General features: G+C 46.5%; 1 long non-coding RNA gene across 1 annotated transcript in view; it reads right to left on the bottom strand.

The window, feature by feature from the left end:
* Window positions 1-679: 679 nt before the first annotated feature.
* The window catches only part of LOC115084941, a 43,247-nt gene continuing 18,896 nt past the window's right edge, over window positions 680-25,030 (bottom strand). The window contains exons 2-3 of the long non-coding RNA XR_003854680.1: window positions 1,386-1,439; window positions 680-846 (exon numbers count right to left, since the gene is read on the bottom strand). This is a non-coding gene — a long non-coding RNA (uncharacterized LOC115084941). The remainder of the gene's footprint in view (window positions 847-1,385; window positions 1,440-25,030) is intronic.

Below are 25,030 nucleotides of genomic sequence, written 5' to 3'. Positions count from 1 at the left end.
CAGGATTTTGTTTGGAGGATAGCAAATCCCCATACAACCCACAGAAAGAGGGAAACCTATCAGTCACAACTACTGATTGTTCCTGTGGAGGTTCAGATCTGGATTTTGGGGGACGAATACAATAGAGGATTGGAGAACTCCAGTCAAACAACATTTTAAAAACCTGTGCAATGACTATAAAGCAAAAAAAAAAAACAACCCACAAAAAGTCCAGTTTTGGGACCGAATTACATTTAAATAAAATTAAACAGGACCGCATTCAGAGTTGTTTGGTTTAGATTTATTGCTTTTCAAATCTGAGCTCAATGTGAGTTACAAATTCAGGTACAATTGGTAGGTCCCTTCTCCAGAAAGCTTACAATCTAACAGGCCGATACAGTAAGGTACGGTAGAAAGAGGTGCGTTAGTGCCGGGCGCACCCGCGTTTGCCGCACACACAGTCTGGATCACATACCGCTCGATACTGTATTTAAATGGCATGCAAATGCAAGCTGCGTCCAACGCGCATCCATGAAGCGCAATCCATTTTACCGTATAGGCGCTTTGAAATGACAGGTACCAGGAAGTGGATCCCAACTTTAAGCAAAAGAAAACCTAAAATCCAACGCACCGGGAAAGCCACTCTTCAGATCGCAACTAATCCCATCCCCCAGCCCCCGCTCACCTGCCCTGGCCGCGTCCATGGGTGCCGGTCTCCGGGGCAGCCCCAGTCCTCTCTCCCATCCTCCCGGGGGCAGCCGGCGGCGAGAGCGAGAGCAGCCCGGGGCGGATCGTGAGGCGGCTTCCAGCAGCCCTCGCCGGCTATGGTGAATGGGCGCACGCCTTGACCTCTGACGTCCAGCAAAACTGCAGGTTAAAAGTGTGATAATTGGGGCGCACGTTACTGTATAGGAGGGAATAGCTAATCCGATCGTTTACATCTCATATACATGCCGCGGGTGGAAAGGGTTTCCCGTTGATTTAAAGAAGCGGTAAGGATGGGTTAAAAGGGATAGTGAATCGCGGGTTGGACTAACGCGGCCAAATTGTGAGTAGAAAGCGGGTTAGAAGCAGGGTAACCGCGGCCGCACTTTACTGTATCGGCCTGTATGTCTTTACCAGAGGAGGGTGAAATGACTTGCCCAAGATCATAAGGAGAGTCAATGGAAGAAGTGAGATTTGAACACTGGCCTCCTTGGTTCTCAGCCCACTGCTCTAACCACTCAGCATCTACTCCACGCCGTGCTTAAAGTGAGGCTCTGAATTTTTATTAAACATAAATAAAATTGGGGGGGGGGGGGGGGGGGGGAATGGGGATGACTAGCAGCAGCCACAATATACAGGTATCCTTTGGACTGCCATGCCACTGCCCAAGTGTCTGCTCCGTATAAAAGTATATACTTTACCATGCTTTTGGTTCTCATACAGGTTTAGATGCGGGGAAAGATCAAACCGGCCATCTGGGAAACAAAGCCAGAAAAATTTGCATTTTGGTCTTTTAAAAAAATGTTAATACAATTTTACGTCATCCAGCAACACTGCATTTGAGTAACAGCATCTCTACATCAAGCAGCTAAAAGGTGCTGCGTGACCCAGAACAGAAAAACGGATGGTGGAGTGTCCTGTGATGGCTTCATTAAGTTCTGGCTCTCTAGCTAACCAGAGGCCTCAGAGCAGCTGGCAGAGTCGCTGCCACATAACAGTTCTGGAGAGGTTCTGGAGAGCGAGGTAAAGCAGATACCGCTCCTGCCTCAGTAAGCAGCGCTCTTATACTGAGAGAGCCTACCACCTGATCCTATATACTAATTAAATAGCAGTATTGATCTGAAAGAAAGCAAGTATGTGAGCCGCAGTAAAATAGAAAAAAAAAACCCTAATTATACCAACATTAAAGCATGTATATTAAGAAGTAGTACCATCTAAATTCTAATTTCATATGTCTCAAGTTGTTTTTAATTCCTCTTTCAATTAGGAGTGTGTCTCAGGCATTACTTCTTGGTAGGAAAAAAGGTAAAACCAGATGTGGAAGTTTAGGGAATGGAATAATCTAAGTGGCTAAGAATATTCTAGAACATTAAAACCAAAATGCAATAAAGCACATGCATTGTGGGGAGAGAGCAGAGCAATTAATCTGTAGGGTTCTGGCTCTGACCAGTACCATATGGCTCCCTCCTTTGCATGAGCTGGTCCTAGGGGATCAAACCGTCATCAGCTGCACCGAAGGCAAGGCCACTCACAACTAACACCAGATGTTTCCTTCACTCACACAAGGGCAGAGTATGGCACAGTTAAAGTGGCAACGGAAAAACACTCACAGTACCAATAAAGTGATGAGGGATATATACACACTCATTTTAACAGAGACCCATCTGATGGCCACAGGGTCTGCACCTCTGCAGTGCCATGCAGGGGTCCAAGCTCGACTCCTGTGCTCTTATCTTGCCTCAGCCAAGGTGGGACAAGCAATGCCAGCACAGCCTCCTCATGTGTGTGTGTGTGTGTGGTGGAGGAGGGAAGAGGCAGAGCACCACGTACTCAGCACAAAGTGACCACCTACTGGCTGCCAAACGCAGCAAGATACTAACTCCAAGCAGAAACCTGGGGGTTGGGGACAGAGGAACAGCTCCCTTGTTCAGGCTTCATAACTGCAAGCAGGCCCCAGGGGGGCACCCATCACTCAGGAGACAGAAAGGCAGGAGGTAGGAGGAAGAGTGAAAAAAATCCACATGAGGTTTTCACTTCATTGTATGCACAGAGTCATTTGTCATTTATATCCCAAAAGGCCGAAGCTGAAAAGCAGGCACAGGCCACCTGTCAGGTGTAGCCCATGGTGAGGGACCAGGATGCACGTTGCCGCTGCATCTGTCCATCTCCCTCACTGTTTAAGTGAGCAAGGGCCTTCATGGAACCCCAGGGAATCAGTAAATTGAGGTTGCTCCGCTAGTCACCACCAAGCTATTCCCCAGAATTTATGGGAGTTTATTTATAATTTCACAAGGAGTATAAAACAGCTGGGGGAAAACGATTCTCTTTATTAATGGGGCTCTGTGGGACCCAATTAAGCAGTCAAGAATGGTTCCAGGTTGGTTTTTTTCCCCCCCCTTCTTGATTTGTTTGGTTTTAATAAAAAAAATATATATATATATTCTCACAAGAATCTCCTCCACGTGCCACAGCTCGGTAGGCTACACTCAGGGCCACTGCAGGGTAGGTTAATCCACGCCACCTTTTACCAGGAGCTTCAAAACAATAGCACCATTAAACAGTTGTAACGGCTGGCAGTTAAAGTGTCACCATGGGCCCTTCTTGTAGTCTGAGTTTTTACTTAATTCCTAAGGAGATAATCCAGTTTTAAAAGTTCTCTCATTTAGCCACACCCCAAGATGAGAGGCATTACCCTGGGGCGGGTGTTTACTGTGCTAATGACCATAACCTCCCAACACACCAACACATGTAAAATCATAAGCTGCTGGAAAATTAACTCAGGCGAAGGAGCATTTACAAATTTTCTACACACAAAACATTTTTTTTGTGTGGAGAAAAAAAAAAAAAAAAAAAGGGAGTTAAATATATTAGGTTAAAAGTAAGATCAATCCCATGCAGTGCTGTGTGCTGCCATGCAGAGGAAGTTATGTTCCAACTCCTACCTCAGGTCTTCGGGTCCCAGGGTCAGCTTTGTGTGGGGGGCAGGGAATCTTGTTATCATGCAACAGCAATGCCCAGGTAGCCAGGTTAAAGGGCTCACGATTGCAGGAGCAGCCACCCTTGATGCATGGCTCCCCTGCCAAGGACAGGGCTGGAATAGCACCATGTGCCTTCGTTTACAGCTACCCAGGGATTTTCCTTTATTTTGTCTCTTCCCCGACTCACCTAGCCCAAAGTCCAGATGAACTGGGACGTATGATAAAGGAACAGTGGGAGGCTGCGGGGCCAAAAGCTGAAGTCTGATATTATAGCATTTGAGTGTATCAAGCCTGCCTGCCAGTCTAACCACTCATGCCAAGCCAGCAGGAAATGCTTTGGGGCTGGTCCTAGATTTCACACTCCCATCCTTAGGCATCCTGCAAGGAGTATTATCCAGGCTGGAAAAATTAGATTAAAAAATAAAATAAAAATAAGATAACTCAAAATTAAAAAAAAAATTCCAAAACTAAAATTTTTGGACACCAGTCAAAAAAGTGTATAAGCAGGGGGGGGGGGGGGGGGGGGAGATCTTAGAAGTTCTGTTATCCCCACCACCCCCATACATACTCGCTCTTCTTTCATATATTTGTCGTTCTGTGCTTTCCCTTCCCTTCTCCTGCCAGCTCCTCATTTGTGCAGCCCACCAGCAGAGTTTGCCATAGACACCAGGTGCCCAGGATTTTTTTCCACCCCTATGCAGTGCTACAAACCCTGGAGTACTGGTAAACAGAAGGGGAAAGCTGGGCCTTGGCTCACTTTGGTCCCTGCAAAGTTATTGAGCAGGAAGTGTGACATCAGCAAGGCCCAGCTGCCGGTCAGATGCCATCAATCCTCAAGAATTCCACCAAAAAACTCAACGAGCCATAACTCCAGCTTTACTCGCATGAAGCTCCTTGCCCTCCTCCACCTGCCCCCAGGTTTGCCTCTGCAACTTCTGAGCCCAGCTTTTTTCTCACAGAGGATACAAAACTGCTCCAGGACGGGCTCCGCAAGGGGAAGGAGAGTGTGCAAAAAAAAAAAAAGGATTCATGCATCAGGGGGAATTTTCTCTTTTAATCAAATGTTCTGGTTTTTTAGTTTTGATATTTGGGGGGTTTTTTTTGGGGGGGGGGGGGAGAAGAGGGTTTGCATTTCTGTGTTCCCCCTTTCTTCCTCTCCACTGAACCTTGCAGGATGCAGCAGCCCAGGGTCCTGCTCTCCACAGCAGGGGACTGCCGTGCAAGATTTATATGCTATATGCATGGTGACAAAAAAAAAAAAAACAAACAAAACTACCACAGATTTGCTAATTCTGAATAGTTCAACCACTGAAAACGTTTTCCCAGTGTTGAGACTGAGCTCCAGAATTCCCTGTTCATGCAGTTCTATAAACATGGGCTTTAAATGTGCCAGTTTTAATTTTGCACCAGCCACATAAATCCTCCTCCCAGAACTTCATGCTAAAACAACTTCCCTCAGGTTATATACAGTCTATGTAATATCTTAAATTGTCTCTCTCAAATTTGCATTATAGCCATTTATATGGAAGCTACACTTTTTACATTATCTCAAACTGCTTGGAACCGAGATCAGACCCTGATCTGGTGAAGGTCATTTTTGGAAAATCACCAACAGTTGATTTTAGGGGATTTTTTTTATTTTGGAGTTCTTCAGGGTTTGGTGATCTCACTATTTAACCTGTCACATTCATTGGGTATCAATATATTCTGCCTTTTTCTCAAGCCTTTTCATTGGTAGCTCAACATGAGTTACAGTCAAGTACAGTAAGTATTTCCTTGCCCCAGATGCCCTCATTTAATAAGCATTTTTCCCCATAGACACAAAATGGGAGAAAACCTTTAGTAGATAGGCTCTTAAATTGGTACCTAAAAGCAATGGAAGATGAATTGACTTGCCCAAGGTGACAAGGAGCGACAGCAGGATTTGAACCCTGGCTTCCCAGCCCACTCAACTGCTCTAACCTTTAGCCTACTCCTGGACTTTGGGTCTGTAAATCAAGGACTTGAGTCCATCCATCAGTGGCCAATAGCAAATAAACTGTAAATAAAAGCCAATAAGAATGAAGTGCTCTGGACAGGGAAATCAAATGATCAAAAATTAAAACGTCTTTACTCATCGATGGAATAACTGACACCAACTAAGATACATGAAGAGCCTTGGAGTAATATTTGGTTCTTTGCCTACACATGAAAAACATGTTTCTAATGTTTCCAGGAAGACTTTTTCTTACTCTGCTGCACTCTTAGATTCAGTCTGATTTAAATAAAATCAGACTTATTGGCAATAGTCCAGCCAAACTGTACTTTCTCGCCTTGACTATTGTAATGCTCTGTTAGCTGTCCTTCCTGCTAAATCTGTAAATCACAGCTCATAGAAAACAGTGCTGCCAGACTTCTTACAGGCAGCAGCGTGCAAGAACACATCACTCCTTTGTTGCACAGCCTATGTTGGAGCTGGCGGATTCAGTTTAAGGTCTTATTTGCTTTTAAAGCTATGTACATGTCTTGGCCTTCATACCAGAGTTCTGTTGACGTTCTTGTCACCTGCTAGACAAACAAGATCCTCTCAGGCTCCCCCCCCCCCCCCCCCCCATCTCTGAAAGCAGCTCAACTGGCTCAGAGTAGACAGCGTGCATTTTCCTGTGGTTCACCCCTGCTGTGGAATACTTTGCCCATTAAGGCCAAGCACATTCATGATGTGAGCGAATTTTAAAACAAATCATTAAGATCTGCATGTTCTAATAGGCCAACTGTATTATGTAATTGTTACTTCTTCGCCAAATAATCTGGTATCATATACCTCTGGCTAATTTTGGTTGTAGATTTTTTGCTCATCTGACAAGTTGTATGTGGTGGTCTCGTGATTGTCTGTGTTTAAGAAAGTTCTTGGTGGTGTTTGATTATGTCACTTTAGTGAGACATTTATAGATTTTGTGAGTACTGTCTTGTGTTTTTGATTAGGTTTAAAACCGTTATACACGTCATTATTTAAAAATGGCTGAATTTTGTATTCTGTACATTGAAATGCCATGCCTGTACAGTGCTTAGAGATTTGTTGTCAGGCATGCTATAAATAAAGCAATAGGAATGCAATGGTCAAGGCTAAGAGGCCCGAGTCACTATGCTTCCCCACCACCCCCCGACACAAAAACAAGAGAAAAAGGCAGTTTAGCTACTCGGGCACTGAATGACACACACTTGGTCCCGGGGAGAGAGAGAGACACAACTGCCACAAATCTGGCCAATGCCTGCCAGCCAAAGGAACAGCACCTCATCCAAGTCCTAAAAGGAGAGCTCCCTCTACCCCCACAAAGCCAGAAATGCGTCACCTGGGCGGTGTCCAAAAAAGTAAAAAACACAAAAAAATAAAAGTAGAATTTAAAAATTACCAGAATGTATGTTTAGTGCAACGAAGTACCATATAGGCAGGAGGAGGAATGTTAAAAAAACACAAAAACCGCGACTTTAAAATTTCTCCCTCTACTCCCAATTCATCAATGACTGGAAGCAGCAACCCCATCAAAGCAGCTGTCATTCCCAGTTTGTCTCCAGAATAAAACTGCTTCTGTCACAAAAATACCACCACCTGCCAAGTAACAAGCCATCAGCTGCTTACTCAGGACCTAGCTTACACAAGATTCCCACGTGCTGATACCGTCAAATACAGACTGTGTCCAGCTGGGACAGAACAGAAACCCCGCACCCCTAGTTCTGCAGACACCCCAGGTCCACAGAATCTGCCTGATTGAGTGCAGAGCAAAACTAGGATGTTGTCCCCCCTCCCAAGCCACCATACAAAAAAAAAAAAAACCACCATACGTTCTGATCTCACCTCGGTATTATAAAACCTACTCCACTACCAGGCACCGCGTGAAGTAACAGGAAACCTTGCAAACAAAATACACTTATGTAGCAAACCGGCCACATTAAACTAGTACTAACTCCCCACCTATGCAAGGACAACACTGCAAATATTGCAATGGGCCCTAGATCATCAATATCTTGATCATTTCACCTCCTAGAGGGAAGTAGATTGGAAAACAGAACAAGCTGTAATGCTATCGATCTCTTTACACTAGAAAACCTCACCTTGGTCACACACACACACACACACACGAATAAGTGGCCGAAAATTAGAAATATGAAGACAAAAAACTGAACTGGAAACACCAAGAAGCCAGAGATGCACATTTCCCCAAAGCTGAGAAGCAAAGAAAAAAAAATCCCACAAAAAGATACAAAAAAAAAAAAAAAAAAAAAAAAACCCCCAGGGGAAAAGGCAAAAAAATAAATAAGAAACTACAGGAACAAAATATGTAGAATCTTGCCACTAAGCCAGAAATGTAATCTGACCAATGACAATATGGACCATAACTAGAGCTCAAGAATTGTCTTCTCTGTTCTAATTTTATTTTACTGCTCTTACCACTTATAATTATGTATTTTCTTCTTTGCTTTATTTTTTCACCTCTATATGTATTACTTTGGAACACATGTACAAAACTGTCAAGTCAATAAAGTTTCCTCAATTCAAACAGGTTTGCTGAACACCCCTTTTACTTAACACAGAGGGAGGCCCTCCCCACTAGAAAACAGCATTTGTGCACTGGTGCCAGCCACAGCTTTAAGACGGGACAAGCACTGGTCGCAGGGAGACCTGCTCAGCACCCTTCCTACACAAATCTTGGTGCCAATACTGTGGGCATGCCTAGATATTCTGCAGGGTGCATACCAAACAAAGATACAAGAGCAATCCTGGAACCTCCCACGTGCTCAAAAAAAAAAAAAAAAAAAGTCATGTTTGCTAAATCATGCAAACAAAAAGAAAAGCTAATCATTCTCAGCCGCAAAATGGACCTCATCTACACTTCCACTTCCTACAAGCCAACCCTCAAAGATCTTGGCAAGGGAGAGAGAGAGGGGGGGAGGAGAAACAGACAGACAAAGGAGAAGCAGAGGCAGCACTCCTCCAGCACTACTAAATAACAAATCAAATCTCTTCCACAGAGCCCCTATAAAACATAAAACTGGGAAACTAAGGGAAACCTCAAAATTAACTTAAATGGCCATTTCACAAAGAGTAATACAGCCATTAAAACTATCAGTGCTTGTTTTTCAAGTCCAATTTTTTTTTTTTTGGGGGGGGGGGGGGGGCTTGGACTTTGCCTTTTCACTGACAGAGGCAAGTGACTGCCCAAGAGCTTATAACCGTTCAGGAGGAGATGAGGCAGCCCGGTGTTCCTTTGGTGCTAGATAGTTTGTTTTTCTTGCCTACAGTGCTTGAAAAAAAAAAAAGATAAAACGTGCTATGAATGCACTTTTGCACCATGGAGAGCTTTGGATAGATAATCTGAATAAAAACACTTTATACTGCTTCCTCCCCTTCTCCCCCAATCACAGCCCCTGGGGCAGCCACCCCCTGAAGGTTAAGGGGACAAGGCAAACTGGCTTTTATCATTCAGATTGTCTTTCCAAAGCTCCCCATGAGGTAGGAGTGCATTCACAGCATACCTTTACCTTTAAGTACTCACATTCCAGCCAGGAACCCAGCCACCCCCGCAATTACAACCAAGCTATTAAAAAGCACCTTCACAAAAAAAAGACTACAGACCTGACAATGTGACCAGGACTCAGCAAGAGAAAAATATTCTAGGTTTTAGGTGAAAGATACATAAATCTGGTCATATGTCTCAGATATGATTTACATTCCATTAAGAGTTATTTTCACAGCATTCAACCACCACAAGACTGGTTTTTCACAGGATCTTGGGGGATGTCATACTTTTTGAGTCTCACAACCTCAAAGAGCATACATGAATTCACTTTTATTTAGCCAAGAGCCGGTAATACGATGCATTGAGGAACCTAGGAAGACTGTGAAACTGGATTTGGTTGTTAAACTTTTTTTTTTTTGTCAAGATCCAATTCCTTTCAAAGAGCCAGATGTACCAAGCATTCCCTCCATAAACACATAATGGGAATAAAATCCTTAGTGCATCTGGACCAAGGAGTAAAAAGCCAAGAATGCTCATAAAAAACAAACAGTCTCAATCAACTGACAGACTAGGGATGTGCAGAGGCACAATTTTAAATTTCAGTTCATTTATTTGCTTCATGGGTCGCCGCCACCCATTTGGTTTGTTTCACATGAAAAGATATTTCCATTTATTCATTCCATTATTTTTTTTTTTTGTTTCCCATTAAAATCAATGGGTGAGGCAATGCAGCCTATTTTGAGCTTCAAAACTGGGGTTCTCTCAATTCTAAGGAAGCTTGTGGGTGGATATCAACAGAAGGGGGAAGAACTCCAAGGTACCAAGACAAAGTAACATTAAAAGTGGCATGAAAGGCTAAGGATTAAAGGGGCAGGAGTTCAAGGAACCATGAAATAAGCAAAGCAGCACGAAGAGTGGCAAGAACATCCCAAGGCTTCAAAAGAGGGCACCAACAGTGGCATGAACCTCCAAAGACTGCATGAGGGGGGCAAATGGAGAAATTACTTACCTGATAATTTTGTTTTCCTTAGTGTAGACAGATGGACTCAGGACCAGTGGGTTATGTGCTCTTCTGCTAGCAGATGGGAGACTGAGTCAGATTTCAAAGCTGACGTCACTCTAGATATACCCCTGCAGTAACCTCAGCTCTTCAGTACTCTCTTCGAAAAATCATTGTGATTATATCTTGCTTAAATAAATTAAAAAAAAAAAAAACAAAACAACTTTATTGAACTTGAACTGGTTCAACTAATTTCCAAACTGAAGACCGCCAGTGCCCTCAACCAATTAACGCACACACCGGACAAACTGTGGGTAGGCCGCGGCTTACCAGTATTTGCTTAGTCTCGAGGTTTGCTATCCAGGGTTCTCCTTCTCTGGGGCAGCTCTGGGTGGGATGCTGAGTCCATCTGTCTACACTAAGGAAAAGGAAAACGAAATTATCAGGTAAGTACCGTAAATCCTCCATTTCCTAGCATGTAGCCAGATGGACTCAGGACCAATGGGATGTACAAAAGCTACACCCAGACGGGGTGGGAGGCTGCCCGTGGCCCACTTGCAAAGGCTGCGTCTTCTCAGGCTTGAAAATCCAAGTGGTAGAACCTGGAGACGGTGTGCATGGAGGACCATGTCACCGCCTGACAGATCTCGGCAGGCAACAGCAGCTTGGTTTCTGCCCAAGAGACTGCCTGGGCCCTCATAGAATAAGCCTTAACCTATAGTGGTAAGGGCTTTCCTACCCTCTATGTAGGCTGCCTTGATTACTTCTTTGATCCAGCGGGCTATGGTTGCCCGCGAGGTTGCTTCTCCTTGTTTCTTCCCGCTGTGAAGAACGAACAAGTGGTCCGTTTTGCGCACCGGTTCCAACCTTTCCAGGTATCGCACTAGGAGTCTGCCGACATTTAGATGGCGAAGAAGGCATAAGTCTTCCAAGTCCTTATGTTCAACCTGAGATGGTAGCGAGATGGTTTGGTTTAAGTGAAACTATGACACCACTTTCGGTAGGAAGGAGGGGACAGTGCGCAGCTGTATGGTTCCAGGCACTATCCTGTTGGGAACCTAAAGGAACGGTTCCCGACAAGATAGTGCCTATAGTTCAGAAATGTGATGATCTAAACATATTGCCACCAGGAATGCCGTCTTCAATGTTAAGAGGCGAAGTGACAGACTGCGTGATGGTCTGAAGGAAGTCCCAGTTAGGAAGTCTAATACTAGATTGAGATTCCATAGAGGCACCGGCCACTTTAGGGGTGGTCTGAATTGTTTAACCCCTTTCAGGAAGCGGGACAAGTCCGGATGGGTTGATAGCTGGATACCGTCCACGTCAGCTCTGAAGCAGGTCAGTGTGGCTACTTGAACCTTGAGGGAGTTGAATGACAACCCCTTCTTCATACTGTCCTGTAGGAACTCCAGAATCATGGGAATCTTGGCTGTCCTCCTCACACCAGGCTTCGAATACTCTCCAGATTCGTATGTATAACAGGGATGTGGAGAACTTGTATGCCCAGAGCAGGGTGTCAATCATGGCTTTTGAGTAACCACACTTCTTCAGGAGAATCCTGTCAAGGGCCAGACCATAAGAGAGAATCGAGACAGATCTTCGTGGAGAATCAGGCCCTGTCAGAGAAGGTACAGAGGGTTCCCCGCAAGGAGTCTTTCCATGTCTGCGTACCACGGTAGTCTTGGCCAATCCGGGGCCACTAGTAGAACTAGTCCCCTGTGATGTTCTATCTTGCGGATGACACTGCCCAGAAGTGGCCATGGGGGGGGGGGGGGGGGGGGGGGGGGGGGAAGGTGTACAGTAAGTTTTCCTCTGGCAAGTCTGGACGAGAGCGTCGATTTCTTAAGATTGTGGCTCTCGTCTGCAGATGAAGAACCTGGGGGCTTGGGCACAGAAATGGGTGGCCCGTAGGTCCATGGCTGGGAGGCCCCAGCGATTTACTATCAGTTGGAAGGCTGTGGTTGACAGTGCCCATTCCCCCGGGTCCAGGCTCTCTGCTGAGACGTCTTTTCCTGCAATGTGGGAGGCCGAGATCCCTTGTAGGTTATCTCCACCCATACCATGAGAGGGTCTATCTCTAGAGACACCTGCTAGCTCCTGGTTCCTCTGTGGCGGTTGATGTAAGCAACCGTTGTCGCTTTGTCCGACATTACTCGAATCTCTTTGCCTCAGTCTGTGGCTGAATCGCAGGCACGCTAGTCTGACTGCTCGAGCTTCCAGGTGGTTTATGTTCCATTCCGCCTCTTCCTTGTTCCACTATTCCTGGGCCGTCAGTTCCTGACAGTGGGCTCCCCACCCTTGCAGGCTCGCATCCGGGGTGAGCAAGGTCCAGTTTGGTGGGGACAGGCTTACTCTTCTGCTTAGGTGGTCTTCCAGTAGCCACCACTGGAGCTGAGAACGTACCTCTGCTGGTAGTTGGAGGTGAATTGAGTAGCCCTGGGACAGTGGATTTCATCACGACAATAAGGAGCACTGGAGCGGTCACATATGGGCCCTTGCCCATGGGGCAACCTCCATGGTTGATGCCATGAGGCAGAGGACTTGAAGATAGTCCCATACCTTGGGGCGTGCATTGGTCATTAATCGTCGAAATTTTTCCATCAGCTTCCTTCTCCTCGCAGGAGGGAGGAAAACTGTTCTGTTTTGTGTCGAAACGGGCCCCCAGGTACTCTAGTGATTGAGAGGGCTGCAGACTGCTCTTGCCCGTGTTCACGACCCAACCGAGTTCCTGCAGTAGGCTCTTGACTCTGCTGGTCACCTGTCTGCGGTCTTCCAAAATCTTTGCCCTGATTAGCCAATCGTCCAGGTAAGGGTGTACCAAGATCCCTTCCTTCCTCAGTGTCACCATCATGACCACCATGATTTTGGTGAAGGTTCTGAGGGCGGTTGCTAGGCCAAAGGGTAGCGCTTGGAACTGGTAATGGTGACCCAGTATCGCAAAGCGCAGGAAGTGCTGGTGATCCTGATGGACTGGGATGTGAAGGTACACTTTGGAAAGGTCCAGGGAGGTTAGGAACTCTCCTGGTTGTACTGCCATTATTATGGAGCGCAGAGTTTCCATGGGAAAGTGTATTGTCCGCAGGTGACTGTTGACGTTCTTGAGATTCAAGATGGGGCGGAATGATCCTTCCTTTTTGGGAAGGATAAAATAGATGGAATAGCACCATGTATTTTATTGGGGCGTGGGGACTGGAGTTATTGCCTTCAGACTGAGTAGTCTTGTTAGAGTGGATTCTACTGCCATTCTCTTGGAGTGGGAGTGGCAGGGTGACATCATAAATTTGTCTCGAGGGATGCTGCGGAACTCCAGAGAGTAACCTTCTCGAATGATGTTTTGAACCCATTTGTCAGACGTTATCTCGACCCATCTTTGGTAGAAGAGGGCACGTCGACCACCTATTCCTCTTCCTATGGATGGGTCGGCCCATTCTCATTGTGGAGCACAGCTGGAGCCTGTCCCCAGGCCTGCTCCCCTCTTGGTCTGTCTGTTCTGAAAGGGCTGGGACCTTCCAGGGGGGACGAGGTGCCTAAAACTGCGAGTTCCTGTAGGGTCTAAAGTGCTGCGATCTTCTGCCCTTGGTTCTTCTGGGGGAGGGACGCTGAGATCTTTTACTCCTATCTTCTGGTAGCAGAGGCACTGGGGATTCGCCCCATTTGCTGGCTAACTTCTCCAATTCGCTTCCGAACAAGAGAGATCCTTTAAAGGGCATTCTTGTGAGATTCACTTCAAATGTCACGTCCACAGACCAATTCCGTAGCCATAGTTGTCTTCTGGCTGAGATGCGCACCAGGTTTGAGCTTGCATCCGTGAGGAAGGCTGCTGCCAGTTCCATCATCTCACCGGTATATGTTCCGGAGTTATTTGCCTCTCTCGAGAGGAGCAAGCAGGAACGTGCCACCAGTGCGCAGCAGGAAGCAATCTGCAGTGTCATTGCTGTTGCGAATGCCTGCTTAAGAATGGATTCCAATCATCTGTCCTGAGTGTCCTTCAATGCAGCCCCTCCCTCAACGGGAATCATTCGCTTTGAGACGGCACAGACCATGGCGTCCACTTTCAGGAAATGCAGGCGTTCCTTGGTCGCTGGTTCTAGAGCGATTAGGGCTTCCAGGGCCCGGCCCCCTTTGAAGCTGGCCTCTGGGGCATCCCATTCCAGGTCAATCAGTTCCTGGATGGCTTCCATCATTGGAAAGTAGCATGAGGCCTTACGAAGGGACACCAAGATGGGATTCTTCTTTGGCTCCACCATAGGGTCCGTGCCTGGAATACCCAACATCTTCAGCGTCTGGGAAACCAGGGCTGGTAATTCGTCCTTGTGGAAGAAGCGAAGCATGGTTCGGTATGGTTCCAGGCCTGGAGGGATTTCTCCTTCTTCCAGTGAGTCACACTCATCCTCTGAGGTGTCTAGGTCCCTGTCAGGGAAGTTCTTGGTTAGGCGAGGCATGTCTTGAGGCATCCGAGCCAGGCCGGAGGATCTAGAGCTTCTGGCAGAAGTTGAGCCTCGGACACAGCCAGGGCTGATTGCACCTGAACGAAGAATTGCAGCCCTTGGAAGAATTCCAACCAGGAGAAGTTCCCTGGATCCATGTTAATCTCAGGAGGAGTCTGAGTAGAGGTTCCAAAGGTGCCCCCCTGTGGGGAAGCCATCTCGGAAATGCATAGGTCTGGGAAGCTATCGTCAGTAGTTCCGGAACCATCTCCTAACAGGAAGGGACCAGGCTTTGGTCCCCTGGGCTTCTTCGCAATGTTGACAAAGGCAGGACTCCAATTCAGGCTGCGCAACTCTTATGTGGCAGGCTATGCAAAGAGAGTGCCTTCTGGCCTTCTTGGGTGCCGGTGCCATTGTCCTAATGTGTTTGCGTGCGTGCAGTTGAAAACGCGGCTGTGTGCTCAGTTGTGCGCGTGTTTATATTGGACGCCTCAGCCGCCCGGCCTGCCCCGTGCATCCTGCCGGCAAGAAGGGAAGATGGCGCCCCTAGAGGGTCTCCACGTATGTGGACCCATGCACCGGATCAGGGCCTAGCCCAACCCGATCGGTGCTCCCTTCTAACCTCGCCAGGGATGGATTCGGTACAGTAATTCGAGCCCTAGAGACCGGAGACCTGAGTATAAAGATTTTCTCTTACCTGGTCTCGGCGCTTACCGATCGCGTGCCGGACAGTCTTCAGCTGCGGGGGGGAGAGGGAATCATCTTCACCGCCGTGCTTGTTTCTGCACCCACTGCCTTTCAGCCACACTGGGGGCTAAGTCCACACCGGGAACCAGCTAATAGACCAAGGCACACCTCTGAGAGATATCAGAAATTACCTCAGGAATTCGACTGGGGGAGGGACCCTTAGGTACCACCACAGGAGAGTGGGGCTCAATCTTCCTTAAGGTAAATTTTGTTTCTTCTTTGCTGTAATTCTTAACACTATTCTAGTGTGTGGGATAGTGTCCGCATCTGCTTAGGAGACTGAGAGATACTGAAGAGCTGAGGTTACTGCAGGGGTATATCTAGAGTGACGTCAGCTTTGAAATCTGACTCAGTCTCCCATCTGCTAGCAGAAGAGCACAATATCCATTGGTCCTGAGTCCATCTGGCTACACGCTAGGAAACTGGCACCAAGAGCAGCATGAACATCCTAAGACAGGAGAATGAAGCAGCAAAAGTGGCAGGAAAAAAAAAAAAACCACAACACAACCACACACACACACACCACCAAGGCATCAATAAAAAGGAACAAAGCAATACAAAAAAGTAGCTCCCCAGACACCATGAGAGGTGCAAGGCAACCAACCATCAACAGTGGCAAGAACATGTCAAAGTATAGAGTCTGGGCTATAGCAGCAAGACCCCCAAGCTGTGCCACAAGGGATATAGCAGCAAGGCAGAATGACAGCAAAACACAAGGTGTAGCATCAGGGACATGGATGGCAGCAAGATCCTCAAGATGTAGCATAAGGGATACGGAAGCAAGGCAGAGTGGCAGCATGAATAACCCACCCCCCTGCAATGTATGTATGGGGTATGGCAGTAAGGCTGAGCGGCAGCAAGACCCCAAGGTAGCATCAGGAGCAGGGCAGCTTAGAAACTGCTGTAAATAAACTACTTCACTCAGGAATTTCTTGGTTGCTAGAGTTAACAGTCTCACTGCAGCACTTTTCAATCAGCCATAGACTTGAATGGGAAATGAATGAAACAAATGTAATTTGTGGGCACCCTCCATTTTTTTTGGGGGGGGGGGGGGGGGGGGGTGTCACAACAAACAAAAAATGGTCTCATTCATTGCATTTTACCCATTCATTTTAAATTGATACTTTTGGATAATTCGAGCACCATCATTCCTCCAGAAAAGAAAAAAAAAATCAAATACTCCCAAATCCATATACTTCTATAGGCGAAATAAATACAAAAAAAGGGGGGGGAATACAGATTATGATTAGGTTTCCATGTAAGTGTGTCATGCGGGTTGCTGGAGCCAGATATGTATATTATGATCCATTAGATCTAGAAAAGTACCTGGAGGAGCGAAGGAATCAGAGTGAGGGAAGTAAAACTGAAACCTAAGTATTAGTTGGTCATAATGTAATATCTACAATTTCCTGTAATTTTTGGAGTACCAGTTTAAAATATTATTGATTTGCTCAGTGCTCCCCTTTTTGTTTAGTAACTGGTTATATGATGGTTATTATGCCTGTTTAAATAACTTATTTTGGATTTATATTGTGTTATCTTGTATACCTAAAGAATATTCAAAAGATTTTGAATAACGTAAATTGAATGATACTTATTGTAAGTTGAAAATTCATAAATAAAGAATTCAAAAAAAAAGGGGGGGGGGGGATTTAAGACACCAACTTGCACAGAATAATACAGACCAACTGTACAGTCACATAAGTATAGTTTGTTTTCTATCCATAAGGGGCATGACACCACCTCGGCATCCAGGTGTATAAACCTCTGGTTGTCACCCTTTCTAAAAAGCAGCCGACTACCAAACTCAGAACTGGATTTCTATTTAATTGCTCACATTTCCAAATCTGAGCTCAAGGAGAGTTAAAAAAAAAAAAAAAAAATCAGGCAGTGTAGAATTTCACTGCCTCCGAGAGCTAACAATTTAACAGGTCGATCCAGTATCGTCCGCTCGAGGATTGCCCGTCTGTAACGTGCTCGTAGCGCACAATTCGGGCACGCAAGGCAATTCGGCGATAGTCTCCAGTTTCACGCGTCCGTATCGCTTCTGAAAACAGACGCATAACCCTTTCCGCACCCGGCATGTAAATGAACGAAAAAGCTGTATAATGAAGGAATTAGCTATTCCCCTGCGATACTGTAACGGGCGCTGATATTATCTCCTCCGTAACCCGCTGTTCTGCCGCGGCCTTAACCTGCTAGTTTACCGCCTCCCCCTAGTAGGAGTTAGTGTAGTGTAGTGTAGGGTAAAAACATTGCTTACCCGCCCTGGTCCCGTCCGGTCTCCTGCAGCCCCGTCCGGACCAGACGGGGCTGCAGGAGACCTGACGGGACCAGGGCAAAAAAAAACAAACGAAAAAGTAGCAAGGCTCGGGCCTGCTATGGTAAGTGTAAAAAACAAAAACCTGTGTGTTATATAAAAAAATAAAACAATTTTAAATACCTGTCGGAGGGCCGTGGGTCCAGGCGGCCGGTGGGCGGCGGGCAGCCATCAGCAGCATCCGGTAGTCCCTTCTCCCTTCCTCCCTCCCTCCCCTGCCTGGATGAGCGCCAAAATCGCACGGGCGGGTCGGCAGCAGGATCCGGGAGCGGCGGGATCCGGGGAGCCAGCAGCGGCAGCATGTTCGATCGGGCAGGCAGGTAGGTGGCAAAGTAAAGATGGCCGCCTGCACGGGAAAATCGTGCAATTGGCCGCTGAAGACGTGACGTCACGACTTTTGGCGTCACGGGGTGTGACATCACGTCTTCAGCGGCCAATTGCACGATTTTCCCGTGCAGGCGGCCATCTTTACTTTGCCACCTACCTGCCTGCCCGATCGAACATGCTGCCGCTGCTGGCTCCCCGGATCTCGCTCATCCAGGCAGGGGAGGGAGGGAGGAAGGGAGAAGGGACTACCGGATGCCGCTGATGGCTGCCCGCCGCCCACCGGCCGCCTGGACCCACGGCCCTCCGACAGGTATTTAAAATTGTTTTATTTTTTTATATAACACACAGGTTTTTTGTTTTTTACACTTTTTAAACTTTTTTACACTTCCTGGTGCCTGTCATTTCAAATGTCATTTGAAATGACAGGTACCAGCGCACCCAGGTTACTGTATAGGCGCTGTTACAGCGCCTATACAGTAAAATGGGTTGCGCGGGCATAACCCTTCCCTAACGCTTCACAGCCGCGGCATGCATTTGCATGCGATTAGAGGAGAGTATCGGGGAGTTAGTGAAGAGAACTGTGCGTGCGGGGAGGAAGGGTGCGCCTGACACTACCTCACTGTTTTTACCGCGGCCTTACTGGATCGACCTGATAGTGAATACCAAAGGCTGTAGAGGGTGCAGCGAGCCACCCAAAGATCACAAGGCACTTCAGTGGCAGAAGCAGGATTTGAACCCTGGCTTCCCTGGTTCTCAGTCTGTTTCTCTAACCACTAGACCGGTCCTAGTCTTTTTTTTTTTTCGGGTGTTGGAGGATAGGGAAGGATGTTATATACAAGATAATTTGTTACAGCAGAATTTCACTGCTGTTAAAAGCACACAGTGGGAATAAGGCTTCCAATGCCTTATCACCTATTGTGTTACCTAGAGGAACCAGTGTATATACACAGTTGCAAGGAGGGATCTGGGAAAGAATATACAAAGGAGACAGAATGAGGCATATACATAATTAATGCTAAGTTCCTTTGGATGCTGGCAGTCTGTGTGGCTCAGCTCTTTGGCACTACAGCGCCAGCTGACAGGGAAATCCCTGGCACGCTGCACGAAGCCAGAGCAGCTCTACCAAGAAGAGAAGAGGGAGGGATGATCCAGAGGAAGGTGGGTCATGTGGACACCGATCACACCGTCAGACTAGCTAAGGATCGGCCAAGCAGGCAGTAGGGACTCCAACACATAGAAGAAGAGATTTATCTGATCAGGTGACGGCACCTCAGAGAAAAGCAGACACAGATGCAGCACTGGCAGGTTGAGCATACTATAAACACAAAACAACGAGCTGCAACCAGAATCCATTGCACACTGCTGTTTCTCTGCAACACTGCTACTCAGTCCCCTCGGATTAAAATATAACACAATCTAAGAGCCCTTTTTAAGGGCCTGGTGTACCAACAGATTTTTCCAATTTTGTCTGTCTGTGGAGAAAAATGCTTGGCAGAAAAGGCCCCAACATTTTGGAGGCAAACGTTCAAGGATCTGGTGGCAGAGCAGCTGGAGGCCAATGGAACAAGTTTTCGGGCACAGAGGTTCCGCCTCGTTAAACTAGCTCTTCATCTAAACACACCAAGCCAACCCAGCTCCCATGCAGTGCACCGGCTTCCTCCCTAGTGGAGCCTAAAGGAGTCTCTTTCATGTAGATGCCACAGCCCCTGACCCTCCCGCTGACCACAATGTGGGCAGTGGAAAGGCTGCGTCTAACCCCCACCCACCCTTCCCAATTCATTGCAGTCTCACACAACTTCTTCCGATAACAGTTTATTGTTGGACAATAAATGGCCGCAGCCCATCAATACAATTAACCAGCAATAAATAGCACAACAGCATTATCATAAATAGTAAAACATAATTAATTAACTAACTTTATGTGACCAGCGAACATCCCCCACTTCTAAGTACCAAGCATGTAAAATGGCTCAAATCCAGCTCAGGGCAATAAAGCCATGATTGTGGAAGAAGGTGGTTCAGTAAGCCTATGCACACCTGAGCTGGTGGTCTCCATCCAGCTCCCAGGAGATAGAAACCACCATTGTGATATGGCACTCACCTAGGCTGGGGACTGCTGTCAGTCCCCAGCCTAGGTGCCAAAATAATTGCACAGGCATGGATCATGAGAGGCAGCCTATTCAGAAAAGGACCTTGACACACCAGCAAGATCAGTGCTGGGGAGGCTTGCACTGTAACCACACATGCTGGGGATGAGGGATTTCAGTTTCCAAGTTTATAAAAATGCCTTTCAAAAGCACCAGCATTCCCCTAGGTCTGGAAGAAGAAAGAAGATAAAATAATGACCTGCCCTTTTATTACAAACAAAAAAAAAAAACCCTTTGGAATAGAAGCGCTAGGGCCAGATCTGCTGTGAACCCCCCCTCAGAATGGCCTGAGGCATAGCATTAGCCCAGCAGGACAGGCCACACGACGCAGCATGTGCATGCTCTTATGGAGGCATCTTACACATTCTCTGTGCAGTGCAAACCAGATAGACAAGACATTAATTGAGTACAGCAGGGCTCATCATCATATGGTAAGTTTGCTCCCCTTTTGGCTTGAGGGATATTTCCTGGGGGAAAAAAAAAAAAAAAAGCACCCACCTTTAACCAACCCTACAGACCACCACTCGCATGCTCACAAAATGATATGCAACTGCAGTCACATCTGCACCCACTGTGTGCCTCCCCGTTGATCAATGCCTGGCAGGAAATATTTGAGGGCCTGTGCTTCAAAACTGAATGGCTGGTACAGTTTCAGAAAGACAGCTCAAAAATGCTATTTCCGAGCACAGCCTCCCATATGCCTCTGTCGGGCGCCAATCTGCTGGCGGTGAGGGGGGGGGGTGGAAAGCATGAGGGTGGCAAAGAGATTACGGAAGCACTGGCACATGCCAATTTGGGTTTTGGTCTAATGCCGGAGGGTTGCCTTTAACCACAAACACAAGTGAGATATAAAGTCAAAAAGCTCTCTTAATGACTGGATGGAGCCATGATTTCTCTCTCAACGCTGTCCTATGGAATCATGTGTGGCCCTACACATGGGAAGACAGGAATCAGAAATCACAAGTTTTCTTCTTAAGAGTATTTTTTTTTTTTAAGACGTGCCCGTTCTGTGCCTAAAGTGCTTCCAACCTATATTCTAAAGTCCAGGAGCCTTTCACATACACACAGGATACCAGGAGGATTTTCAAAGTTTAGGAAGTCAGCCCCTACGGAATTGCTGGCCACATGGATTCACAGCCTGAACCTGCTTGGCCAGCTCCACTCGTTGCCCTCTCGTGGTGAAATGACAGCGCCCCAATGAAGATTCCAGGAACCGTGCCCTACCATCTTCCCTGCAGTGCAAGGTACCACTGGCAGCTGCAACTACCTGAGCCGGGGACAAGCAGAACGCTCTGAGCAAGTCCAAGGCCAATTCCCTTCCATTTCTCAAAATGTCTCTCTCCTGAAATAACAGAACCTCTGCTATAGCGGCACAAGGCACCGCACAGGAGACAGGGCGCTCCCTTCCAGCCCCCACTGAAGTCACCTCCAAGCAAGACACTGAAACCAAGAAGAGGAAAATGGCAAGCGAGGGGGGAAATTAAGTTCCAGCCAGAACCAAAGGAGCCAGCTTTCCAGGCCACAAACAGCCGCGTTGATCTGTATAAAGCTTCCACCAGTCCTGATGCGCCCCCCCCCCCCCCCCCGACAGGTACTGAAAAATCTGTGTCCTAGCTTCACCACATCACAAAAAAGTTATTAGGGGACACACCTCAAGCTCATAAATCTGCATTCCCACTCAAAGTAGGCTTAAAAAAATAAAAAAAACTGAACACACACACGGAACAGAAGACTGGAGGAGACAAGCAAAGAGATGGTGCAGCACAGTGTATAGCTGTGTGAAAGCTGGAGTGGGAGAACAGTCAAAGGAAAACTGATATTGGTTAGCACAAAGAGGTAAATACCTCTAACTATTCCTCCCCTTCACCTCCAAGTCTCACATTGCCATTTTTTTGCACTTCCTTCTATCACTAACCTATCTACAAAAAAAAAAGTGCCGTCCCCCGTTTTACCATATTTGATATTTTTCTTCAAAAAAAAAAAAAGGGTTAGAAATAGCAGAAAAACTAGCAAATACAGTAAAACAAGGGACATTTTTTCAGATGTGTCAGTGATAGAAGGAAGTACAAAATTGGCAAATAGAGACTCAAAGGTGAAGGGGGGGGATTATGTAGAGGCGGATGAGGAAAAAAGCAAAATTGCTTAACAAAATTTAATCTGTGTTCACTGTGGAAAAGCCTGGAGTAGGGTCTCATAAAATGAACAAAAATACAATTGGAAGTGAGGTAAACCTCAACCAGTTTTCAAAAAAGAGGGTGCTCCTGAGCACCTAACAAAAAAACTTAATATAGATAAAGGCAATGAGACCAGATGTTATACATCCAAGGGTTCTAGGATGTGTCCTGGCAACTCCGCTGGCTAACCATATCCTCCAGACTGGAAAGGAGCAGATGTGGTTCCTATTCATAAAACGGGAGGGGGGGGGGGGGCAGCAGCTGGCCACTATTACTCTTGGAGGGAATTCTGTACTACTTGCGGAGCACAAAGTTTGAAAATGCCTGGCGGGCTGCAAGTGGAGTCTATCCCACTCATGATTGAAGAAAAGGGAGGACCCAGTGGGCTGAAAGGCGAGGCCATCCCACTTGCAGCAAAGATCAGGCCCAGCAGTCGAGAAGACCTAGCGTGAGGCAAGAAAGCTGAGCTCGTGAGCCCTTGTGATAGAGAGGAAGTGTACTGTGAAGGAGCCTGTGTGTGGCAAAAGAGTTGGAGCCTGTGTAGCACGTACATGTCTGTGCGTGCCTCAGAGGGAGCCTGTGTATGCGCAACAGAGAGGGGAACCCTGAATGAGAGGTCAGAGGTATCCTGTGTGACGGGGTATATATGTGCATAAGAGAGGGAGCCTGTGTGACATCCTGAAATAGCGTGGAAGGAATTGAAACTGGAGGTGAGAGGGGAGGGGAGAGAGAGTGGAGAGCAGAGGAGTTGGGGCCTAAGAGGGAAGAATGAAAGAAGTCTGGCCAGAGGAGTAGGAAGAGCGACGGAAGGGTCACAGTACTTCTAGGGAAATTCTGCTCAAAGTATTTAAAACTTTGCACCTTTGAGTAATAATTTATAATGTAAAGCAGAAAAAGTAGTTACTGACAGACTGATGCGTATTTTACATTTTAAGCAATATAAAGTTTGCAGCATTCTCCCCAGGCGTAAAGTACGGGCTGACCTATGTGGTAAGAAAACTAATTGAATTGCTGCTAACAAGATAGTGCAATTTTTTAGTCCTGAAGGAACTGCCAAATTCTGCACAGAAAATGGTAGAGGAGACCCCAGCATGCTGTGAACAGAGCGTGCGCCGTTCATGGCAAAGGTGAAGGCCCCGGTGAGAGTGAATGTGTATAGAGAGGTGTGTGTGAGAGCAAGGGGGTGCCAGAGAGGGAGCCTATATGAGGAAATTGTGAAGGAGTGTATATGCGTGTGAGACATTGGGAGCTGGTGTCTATGAAAAAGGGATCATGTGTATGTGAGGGTGCTAGCCTGTGTGAAGGGATTGTGTATGTGTGAGAGAGAGAGCGTGACACAGGTAGCCTGTGTGAGAGAGAAAGGGAGCGTGTGTGGGTGTGTATGCAAAAGGGACCCTGTATGAGGGGATGTGTGTGTGCACGAGAGAGTGAGAGCCTGTATGAAGGTGTGTGTATGTGTTACTAGAAAGAGGGAGCATGTGTGAGGGGCAGTACTGAGAACAGGGTCAAACTCTGGGACTGACGATAGAGTGGAAGGGAGAGATACTGGCAGATGGAAGAGTTGGGGCCTGAGGGGGCAAAGTGGCCAGGGGAATAGGGAAACTCTTACAGTGAATTTCTAGGAAACTTCTGCTCAAAATATTTTAAAAAGATTCTGCATCTTTAAGTAAATTACATTTTAAATTAATACAGAAAAAAAAAAGTTACTACTTAAAGACACATGTAAATTGTGTTATTTTGACCAATTTAAAGTTTTTGTGCGCAGAATTCTCCCAGGAGTAACATTTTTGGAATCCAATGGATTGCAAGATCTAAGGCAACATGGTTTACCAGAGGTAAATCTTATCAATTTCTTTGATTGGGTGACCAGAGAGTTGGATCAAGGGAGTGCACTAGATTTCACACTTTGATTTCAGCAAGGCCTCTGACATGATTGCACACAGACTTGTAAATTGTGTGCCCTTGGTATGGATCCTAGAATGACTGACTGGGTTAGAAACTGGCTGAATGGGAGGCAAAGGGTAATGGTAAACAGTTTTCTGAAGAGGGGGTTGTTACTAGCAATGTGCCTCAGGGATTGGTCCTTGGACCAGTTCTTTTCAATATTTTTATGAGTGACATAACAGAAGGATTGCTGGGAAAGGTTTGTCTTTTTGCTGATGATACCAAAATCTAAACAGGATGGACAGCCAGAAAGGAGTGGAAAACATGAGGAGGGATCTAGTGAAGATAGAGGAATGGTCTAGGGTCTGGCAGCATTTTTTTAAATGCTAAAAAAATGCAGAGTAATACATTTAGGGTGCAAAAACCCAAGGGAAAGTTACAGTATTGGAAGTGACATTTTTAAGCACAAGAGAGCAGAATCTGGGGGCGATTTTATCTGATGATCTTAAGGTGGATAAAGTGACAGTAAAAGCCAGAAAGTTGCTTGGCTGCATAGGGAGAGGAACGGTCAGCAGAAAAAGGGAGGAGATCTTGCCCTTTTTATAAGTCCTGGCAAGACCTCACTTGGAATACTGAACCTTCAAAAGGATATAAACAGAATTCAGTTGGTCCAGAGTGGCTACTAAAATAGTCCGTGCTCTTCACACTAAAGCATATGAAAATAGTCTTAAAAATCTAAACATGTACACCCTAAAGGAGAGGTAAGATAGGGGAGATATGATAGAGACATTTAAATATTTCAAATGTTTCCATACATAGGAGGCAAGTTTTTTCAATGGAAAAAAGG

This window comes from Rhinatrema bivittatum, chromosome 2 (genome assembly GCF_901001135.1).
Source record: "Rhinatrema bivittatum chromosome 2, aRhiBiv1.1, whole genome shotgun sequence".
NCBI classification, from domain to species: Eukaryota; Metazoa; Chordata; class Amphibia; order Gymnophiona; family Rhinatrematidae; genus Rhinatrema; species Rhinatrema bivittatum.
The sequence above is the reverse complement of the archived record's forward strand: the minus strand, read 5'-3'. Positions and strand labels throughout refer to the sequence as shown.